Here is a 9,450-nt window from a genome sequence, read left to right on the forward strand (position 1 = left end):
GAAGGGCTGGGGGGCAGCGGGCAGCGGGGGCAGTTGGTGATTCCTTCAGAAACCCCAGAGCCAGGCCCTGCAGTTCCCAGAGGGAGGCTCTGGCGTCCTCTGGGATCCCCTGTAGCTTAGGGGTGCAGCCGAGGCTGTGTGAGGTCTGAGTTTTAACTCCAGGAGGATGGAGCCCATCTCTCTGTGAAAGGAGGTGTGTGTGTGTGTGTTGAGGGGGTGGTGGTGGAGAGTTGTGCAGAGGCATTGAAAACCTTTTGGCTGAAGGACCCTTCTAGAAAAGCCTATGAGAATGAAGCAGGATTGGCATTTCTTTCCCATCCCTCCCTCTCTCACAGAAAAAAGAGAGAGAAAAAAAAAATCTGCTCAGTTTGAAGCTGGCAGTTTCTGAATTAAAGATGTAGGCAGTCCTGGTGTCTCAGCAATGTCAGCTTCCAGGGAACTCCTCACTTCTCCTTCTGAGCCACTCCCTGCTTCTTAGTCTGGAAGAGAAAGAGCAAAGACAAGCCAGTTTTTACATTAATGGGGAAGAAAAGATACCTCGTACTCCCACATCCTTGCCCTAGATGGTGTGGTGCCTTTCAGAAGAGATAGGAGATGGTGTTTGGGTTCACCGTGGTTTTAAACTGTCCACGTGTAGAGTCCAGGGAAGCTGAAATAATGGAAATTGATTAGAGTCAACCATTCTTCTTGTTAAAAAAGAACAGGAAAAAAAAAAAAGACTTCTACACTTTCATATCATCACCTTGACACTTTGGATCTGCTGAATTCATCCTTTTTCTTTCTTTTGGACTGCCCCGTCCGTTTTGAGATGAGCTGGTTCTGACGTTGACATCTTGGATCACTCTCGCACCTGTCCTGGCCTCAGTTTCTCCACTTGTCAGAGGCAGGGAGGGGAAGCCAGGCTTTCTTTCTGCCTTGTCTTTTTGGGTGTCTCCAAGCTTGTGCCAGCCAACGGACTGATTGTGTAACTTGACCAGCCGTACCTCAGTTGTGAGCTGCAGGAGACCTCTCTTGTTTTGCTTTATCAGAAACGGTCCCCAAACAACCCAAGGTCTTTCAGTTTTGAAAACCCAGGGCTTGGAGCTTCACGAACTGCTAATTACCAAGGCTTTCCATGGCAGCCAGGCTGGCAGCCTGCAGGTTGTGAATCTCTCTTGTCTTCCCACTCCCTCCTCCCAGCCTTTATGTTATACTTACTGAGGGACTGTTCCTGCTTGGAAGAAATGTTGGGTAATCCCTCCTTGCTTTTAATTCCATGTGGCAGAGGCAGGTCTCAAAGGGCTGCCCTGGCCTCCTTGAGTCCCTCGTTTTAAGGTCCCCTTGCCCGTAGAAGTGAAGCCTCTGTGGTAAACTGAACATTATGGGAAATGCAGAAAAACCAGGTCTTAAGTTTCTGTGCTGGAGGAGGGCATGTTCTAGCCAAGGGTGGCAATATATGAGTGTTTCCAGAAATCCAAGTATGAGGTTGAGCTCTGGAGCCAGACTGCTGGGGGTCAGGTCCTTGGGCTCTGTGACCTTAGGCAAGTGGCTTAACCTCTCTGAACCTCACTTTCCTCATCTGTAAATGGAGAATGATAGTACATCTTATAGGGTTTTGAAGAGGATAAGTGAATTATGTTATTATATATACAAAGCACTTAGAACATTGCCTAGCAGGTTGTAAGGCAATTCTAATATGAGTTATTATAATTAATTGTTATATGATACTTAAAGATTACAGATGATTAGGATTATAGGATTCTAGTAGCCAGCAAGCAGGAGTAGTCAGGGAGGGCTGCCTGGAGGAAATGAGATCTGAGTCGTTACTGAAAGGAGGACAGGAACTCTGGGTGAATTTCCTTTTGACCATCTACTTTCCAGAACTAGTGGTTTTGTTTGGTTCTGGGTTTGGGGGCTCTCAGGCTCCTCCAGAATCTCCCCATCTTTCCTTACCTCCTTCAGGAGTTGGTTTGCACTTCCTCCCTTTTCTCCAGCGGGGCCTGATGACTTTGGTGCTGTATTTTCTGTCTGTTTATTGAAGAGCCATGGGAGGGGAAGGACAGCCCTCTCGTACTGATGCTGGGTCTCTCTTGGAGGACCCTCTAGAGGTGACAGGAGAAGATGCCTCGGGTTTTGAGAACCTTGGGTCTCAGCCTTTAGAAGCCCTGGCAGTTTTAGGTGCGTCGGGTATACTCTTGTTAATAATGATAATGACAGTGATATTACTCCCTGTCATTACTGTGTAGGGGCTGACACTGATTCATTGCTTACCCTTCTATCCATTCATTTGATCTTTCCAGCACCCCTGTGAAGGAAGTGCTGTCTTATCCCCATTGGCAGATGAAGAAGCTGAGGCAAAGATAGTTTAAGTGAGCTGTTCATGTAGACAGCTGCCTACCCTGGAACTCATGCCTGCAGCCACTTCACATTCTGCCTCTGGCTTATACAGGGCTTGACTTGTGACTTATGGAGGTGGCAGAACGGGGATTTGAACCCAGGTCTGTGTGACCCTTACCCTCTGCCTGGGCTTCCTCTGGTTACTTCCCCTCTGTGACGCCTGTCTCTTCCGCAGAATGGGCACAGCTTAGAAGAATGGAAATGTCAGGCGGCTGGGTTCCTGCTCTGTACTCACTGTCTCTTTATGGCATGAGGGTTGAGGCTGGGGCTCTGGAGCCAGGCTGCTGGTGTTCAAACCCTGGCTTTACTCCACACTGCCTGTAGGTGGCCCTGGGCAGGTCACCAGCCTGCTCCGTGTCTCAGTTTCCCCATCTGCATAATGGGCTCAGTATAGCAGCTGCTGCCTCATAGAGGAAAGGTTGCATTTCCAGTGAGCCTGAGGTTATCGCTGTTAGCACTGTGCCAGGCACACAGTAGGTGCCCAGAATGCTCTGGTAGCTTTTTGAGGGGATGTGTAACATTGGGGGGCAGAAGAGTTGGTCTTTTTGGGGCTCAAATTCTTCCCCCTTAAAAAGAGGCCGGGTGATCCTTGAACCCACTTGCCTCATGCTTATATTGGTTTGAGGTGTCCACCTACAAGTCAAGGAGGCTGCCTTTGGGGACAGCTGCCAATGGCTTCCCTAAAGGATGTGTCATCCAGCCTGGGTGGATGGGCAGAGAGACTCCTGTGTCGGGGGTGGTCAGCAGACCCCTGAAGGGCTCCCCTTGGCTCTCTGATGAGAGAAAGGGCTCCCCATTCCTCCATGAGGCAGCAGCTGCTATACTGTGCCCATTATACAGATGGGGAAACTGAGATAAAGAGCAGGCTGGTGACCTGCCCGGGGCCACCTATAGTCAGTGTGTAGTAAGGCCAGGATTTGAATACCAGGACAGGACAAAGATGGGTCACTCTCAGACTCCCAGAGGGTCATCCTGAACTGGCTGGGCCGGGGTCCCTGAGGAACAAGAGGCAGAGAGCTCCCAGAATGCTTTCTGTGCTTCTGCTTTCTGGGGGTAGGAGACGAAAGCTTTTCTTCTCATTGGAGCTCTGGTTGCCAAAACAAGAAACTGTGGTTTTGTGTTGTCACTTTTTTTTTTTTTTTTTTAAATTTTTGTACTCTTAGTCTGACAGTAGGGAGCGATGCTGGGGAGTCGGGGTGAGGGGTGCCTCTTAAATTTTGCAGTCACAGAATGACCTGCCCAGTGACGTGGCGGGGGTGTTTCACAAGGTTGTGTTGTGCAAAGGAGGATGCTCAGAAGTTCCGCCTTGGGAATATAAGCAATAACCATAATATGATATACATTGTATGTATGACATGACAGGAATTGGGAGAAAAGGATGGATAGATGTGTATCTTGTGAAGAAAGGCAAGCAGAAAGATTTAAAAAAAGGGAAAAAAGGTTCTAAGAAATGCTATTTGAAATGCCCTTTCCATGTAAAATTAGGCATATGTAGGCTATGCTATTTCCAGTGGTCACGTATGGATGCGAGAGTCGGACTGTGAAGAAAGCTGAGCGCTGAAGAATTGATGCTTTTGAACTGTGGTGTTGGTGAAAACTCTTGAGAGTCCCTTGGACTGCAAGGAGATCCAACCAGTCCATTCTAAAGGAGATCAGCCCTCGGTGTTCTTTGGAAGGAATGATGCTAAAGCTGAAACTCCAGTACTTTGGCCACCTCATGCGAAGAGTTGACTCATTAGAAAAGACTCTGATGTTGGGAGGGATTGGGGGCAGGAGGAGAAGGGGACGACAGAGGATGAGATGGCTGGATGGCATCACCTACTCAATGGCCGTGAATCTGAGTGAACTCTGGGAGATGGTGATGGACAGGGAGGCCTGGCGTGCTGCGATTCATGGGGTCGCAAAGAGTCGGACACGACTGAGCGACTGAACTAACTAACTAACTATGAGAATATATTTTTTACAGCTTGCCAACAGAAGGAATTATTGTACTTTCAGCCTGATTATTAGTTGAATGCACAGCAATAGTAATAATAATTTTGCTAACACGTACATAGTGCTGGATGTTTGTAAGCACCAGAACTCTGTGTATCAGCTCCAAATTTCCAGGTGTTATTGTGCTTCCTGTTCTACAAATGAAACAAAAGCATGGAGAGGTCAAGTCAGTTTCCCAGGGTCACACAGTTTGACGGAACTGGGATTCAAACCCAGGTAGTCTGACTGCACAGTCTGCATTCTTTAACACTACCCTGAACTGCCCCAACAGGGTGCTGTGCTTACGACCCACATTCCTGCCTTTGTGAGACCTCTGGGCTGCCCAAGTGGGCAAGAATTAAGTCCAGCGATCCAAATGATCTGAGCTTTAGGATGCGAGGGACCCAGGACCAGCCCACTTTGTATTGGGCTGAACGTCATCAGGATGGCAGTGAAAATTTTGTGATGATAAAAACCTTAGCATCGGCAAGAGTTAGGTGAGGCCCCCCTTTTGTGTATGGCAGACACAGCTATGTACAGGTAAAGCCATAAAGAAATTAGACTGCTTTTTTCAGAGGTAGAGGGAGCATCTGCTGTGTATTCCAGTCCGTGTTCCAGGCCATGAGGATGCAGCCGCCAATGGGCCAGACATGGTCCATGTCCTTATGAGAAAGATGAGTCAACAGGGATGCTCGAACTCATGCATTTGAATGAATGTGTTCTTCAAACAAACATCCCAGACACCCACTCACTATTATTCCGATGTTTGCTCTTGTAACTGTTGCTCTGTCACTTTAAGAAGAGATGGCTGGGGTTGGTGTCCCTGGCTTTTGGAGGCTTCAAGGGCACCACTTTCTTCGAGAGTGTCCCTTTTATCAGGCCAGTGAGCAGAAGAGCTGTTGGACTCAGGGCCACACCCTCAGATTAAGAAACCCACATCCTCTCTGCTTTACAGCTGGCCCTCTCTTAAAGCTTTTATACAAGTTGAGACTTTGAAGTAGGCCGTGCCTCGCTGCAGAACTTTACCTCCCAGATTTTTGTGCTTTCTCTTCTCCAATAGACATAGGTTCTCTGGCTGGAACCCTAGTGGGAAGTGGGTAACCAGAGTTTGCTGTCCCACTGGCTTTGTTTTGAAAGCACCAGGTGAGGTCAGAGCTGGTTCCTGCCCCAGAATTTAGGAGACATAGAATTTATGAGCAAGCCAGGGGTGAAGGGAGGGTCTGAATCTCCTTGTTTTGCAGGTGAAGCCCCCAGAGGGACCCCCTGTAGAAGTTGCGTCCCCCAGAGGGAGGTGAGCCCTGGTCAAGGGTGGTGACTGCTGCTGGTCGGGGTTCCATCCTGAGAGTTCTGGAGAGAGAAGGCTTGGGGGCCTTCTCTGGGGACTTGTGTTTTAGCCCGGATCCACTGTCCCCCTTAAACAGGTTCTACAAGGGGCATTTCCAGCCCTAGTAACTGATTTGGGGTGAATCTCTTCATCTTTCAACCTTTGGCATTGACACATTGGGCAGGATTATTCTTTGTTTGTGGGGGTGTCCTGTGTGTTGCAGGATTTCAGAAGCATTCTTGGCCGCCACTTACTAGATTCCAGTAGCGTCCCCTTCCCCCTGTTGGGGCGATCAGAAGTGTCTCCAGACATTGTCACATGTTCCCTGGGGGCAAAATAGCCCCTGGCTGGGATTCACTGGCTGAAACCGCCTTTGATCACCAGCTCTGCTTTTGGCCCATTTGAAGGCAATTACATGTATAGCACTGATATGTGTGTGTGTGTGTGTGTGAATGTGTATGTGTTTACATAAATGGCGTGGTATGGTTTGTATTTTTCACTCCGCAGTGTGTCTTGGGTTCATGGTTAAAGGCACAGACTGGAGACAAAAACAGCCTGTGTTTGAAATGCAGCTCTGCCCCTGCATGACCTTGGATGAGTCGTTTTGCTTCTGTGAGCCCTGGTTTCCTCATCTGTAAGATGGTTGTAGTCCCCTGAGGGTGGCTGCAGGGATCGAGTGTAGTCACTCACATACCTGGTGCAGCTGGGTCCTGGGGCAAGATCAGTCTCCCCGAAGTACATGCTGCAGAAGGAAGCCCTGAGGAAGGAGGGAAGCCCTCCAGACTCCCAGACGAGTCTGGATTTTTAGGTTTTATTTTCTCGACTCTTTGAGGGCCAGAAGGGACTCTGCCCGTCCACCCCTCTTCTGTTGTGTGGTCAGACACACAATCTGTGTTTACCCGCCCTGTTCCTTCCCCAGGGTGGAGCTGGCAACTGATCCCTTGGTTCTGGGCCAGGAGAGGTGAGGCTATTTCAGGCTGGCTGGCCTAGGGTCACTGAAGGTTGGTAGAGGCAGGTGGCCAGTTGCCGGGGAGGGTGGGTAGCTTCTGCAAGAAGCTGCTCCTAGGAGGAGTGAGGCCAGGGTCACCATGGGGTATAGGCAGTCAATGCTTTCATTCACAAATTCACTTCTTAAACAAACAGAGGTTAAGCACCTACTAAGTGTCAGACATATGGGCTAGATGCTGGCACATGGCCAGTACAAGATGGACAAGGTTCTTGCCCTCGTGGAATCTTCATACAGTACAAAAAGAGATCGCTTGAGAAAGTGACGAGAGGTGTAATCATGATACGATAAGCCATTGAGGTCCTGCTGGGTGCCAGGTACTGTATGAATTATCTCTTTGAGCCCTTGCAGCGACCCTTTGGAATAGAGACTGTCATTATATCTATTTTGCTCCTGGGGAAGGCAAGGCCCAGAGAGGCTGAGGAAATTGCTCAAGTCCACACAGTTTGGGGAGAAGGCAGTGGCAACCCACTCCAGTATTCTTGCCTGGAGAATCCCAGGGACAGAGGAGCCTGGTAGGCTGCCCTCTATGGGGTCACACAGAGTTGGACACGACTGACGCGACTTAGCAGCAGCACACAGTTTGGAGTGGGTGCGCTGAGGAGAAAGGAAGGTGGAGGTCCCCTGGTGACAGAGGTGGTGTCATCTGTTGAGATGAGATGGTCAAGGGAGGTCTCTGAAGAGGTGGCCGAGAAGGAGCCCGCCAAGGAAGGAACTGAGAGAAGCGTGCTCCAGGTGGTGAGCACAGTGTGTGCAAAGGCCCTGAGGCAGGGCCCGGTTCAGCTTGCCGAAGAGGAGGTCAGGTTGACGTGGGCAGCAGGGGTTCTGGTGGCGTGAACCTCACGTGCACGGTGAGCTGTTTGGGCTTGAGTCTTGGTGGGATGAGGAGGCCCTGGGGTGTGGCACGGTCTGACTGATGTCCTGAAACTCAGGACTGCACGGTGCCCTTCCCAAGGTCCAGCAAACACCTCCTGCTTCCTGCCTGGGCACCCAGCCAGGAGGAGAACCGCATCTTCCCTTCCCACAGGCAGCTCCCCCCGTCTGTGCCCGGGCTGTCTAGTGACCTGGGTGATTCTGTTCTCTGTCTGGGTGGGTGCTGTGAGCCAACCACACGGGGAGAGGAGTTGGGGCCCCTCTTCGTGGCCTGGGTGTGGACAGGCTGCAGCGGGAGGGCTGCTGAGGTGAGAGACGGGTCCCTGCTTCCCGTGAGGGAGGGGCACCCCGTGTTTTCTGTTCAGGAAACTGATTTGCATGATTAAAACCTGTTCGGTGGCACCTCTGACTCCACCCTCCACTCACAGCTGTCACGACAGCACTTAACCTGGTGTCAGCTCGCATGTCTTTTTTATACCCACTTCACAGATGAGAAAAATGGAGGCACTGAGGGTAGCTCGCCCGGGGACCCAGCCTGGGGAACTGGCCACTGCCTCCGCTGCTCTCATCCTTGCCTCCCGCGGTCTGCTCTCCACGCACAGCCCGAGGAGCCTCGTTAGACTTGTTAGGTCATGCCGCCGCCCCGTTCAAAGCCCTGCTGTGGCTGCCAGCGCCCTCAGTCAAAGCCAGGTCCTCAGGATGGCCCAGGAGGTCCCGTACCACGTGCCCTGTCTCTTCTCCCCTCTGTCTCCGAGGCATCTTTTTTTTTCATATGTTTTTTTTAGCATTGAGGTATGATTCACACACTATACATTCTACTCCAAGAGTACAGTTCAGTGGTTTGGGGTATATTCACAAAGTTGTGTAATTCCAGAGCGTCCTGTCGCCCTCCCTTGCTCCCCTCTAGCCACACGGGCCCTTTCTCAGGGCCCCAGGCATGCTCCTGCATCAGGGTCTTCCCACTGGTTCTGTCTGGAGTGCACTTCCTCCGGTATCCCCATGGCTCACTCCTTCAGGCCTCTGCTTAAACCTCATGGTCTTCGGAAGCTCTTTTCTGACTACCCCCCCCAACTGCTTCCTGTTTGAAATTGTACTCTGCCCCCACTTACTGCTTCCTGTCACCTTTTCTGTCTCTCTCCAGTACCATAAACAGTGCCTGGCACATAGTAGGTGCTCATTAAATATCTGTCAAGTGAAGAAAATAAAACATCTCCTCTGTATACACACACACACACACACACATTTATTTATTTATTTATTTATTTATTTTTTATTTGTTTATTTTTTGACTGCACTACGCAGCTTGTAGGATCTTAGTTCCCCCACCAGGGATTGAACCCACATCCTTGGCAGTGAAAGTGTGTAGTCCTAATCACTGGACTACCAGGGAATTCCCATATTTAAAAAATAATGTGATGGTCTTGATTTATATAAATGCTCAGTATTTTTGTGTGGATTTTTTGGCCCTGGGGTCTGGCCCAGACTGTCTGGGTCTGAATTGTGTCTCTGCCCCTCAGTGGCTCTGTGATCCTTGGCAAGGAGTTTCCTTCAAGGAGTTTCCCCTCTCTGGGCCTCAGTTTCCTCATCTGTAAAATGGGTTGGGACACTTTGTTCAGTGTTGGCATATGGCCAGGCTCCAATCAATGGTAGTTGTTCTGTTATTAAAATTATTATCATGTTTTAGAGTCTTAGTATTTCCCTTCTTTTTGTTTAAGAACAGTTACGGGGTCTTGTCTTGAAAAACGTGCCTCAGATCATTCTTGGGGCTTGAAATAAACAACTGAATTCATTTTGGCCAGGTGGCCCATTGCCTTGGACTCCTGGTCTCTGTACTCCTGTCTCTGAAGGCAGTTGGGAGCAAGGACATCTCTGGGATGGCTGGCATTTGAGAAGAGAT

The 9,450-nt window shown here is 49.9% G+C and overlaps 1 long non-coding RNA gene across 2 annotated transcripts in view; it reads left to right on the forward strand.

Moving 5' to 3' along the window:
- Positions 1 to 3,797, forward strand: part of LOC120869110 — a 16,314-nt gene extending 12,517 nt beyond the window's left edge. For both annotated transcript variants that reach the window (XR_005722437.1, XR_005722436.1), the window contains exon 2: positions 194 to 3,797. This is a non-coding gene — a long non-coding RNA (uncharacterized LOC120869110). The remainder of the gene's footprint in view (positions 1 to 193) is intronic.
- Positions 3,798 to 9,450: the final 5,653 nt, after the last annotated feature.

Source organism: Oryx dammah, unplaced genomic scaffold (assembly GCF_014754425.2).
Source record: "Oryx dammah isolate SB20612 unplaced genomic scaffold, SCBI_Odam_1.1 HiC_scaffold_10, whole genome shotgun sequence".
NCBI lineage: Eukaryota > Metazoa > Chordata > Mammalia > Artiodactyla > Bovidae > Oryx > Oryx dammah.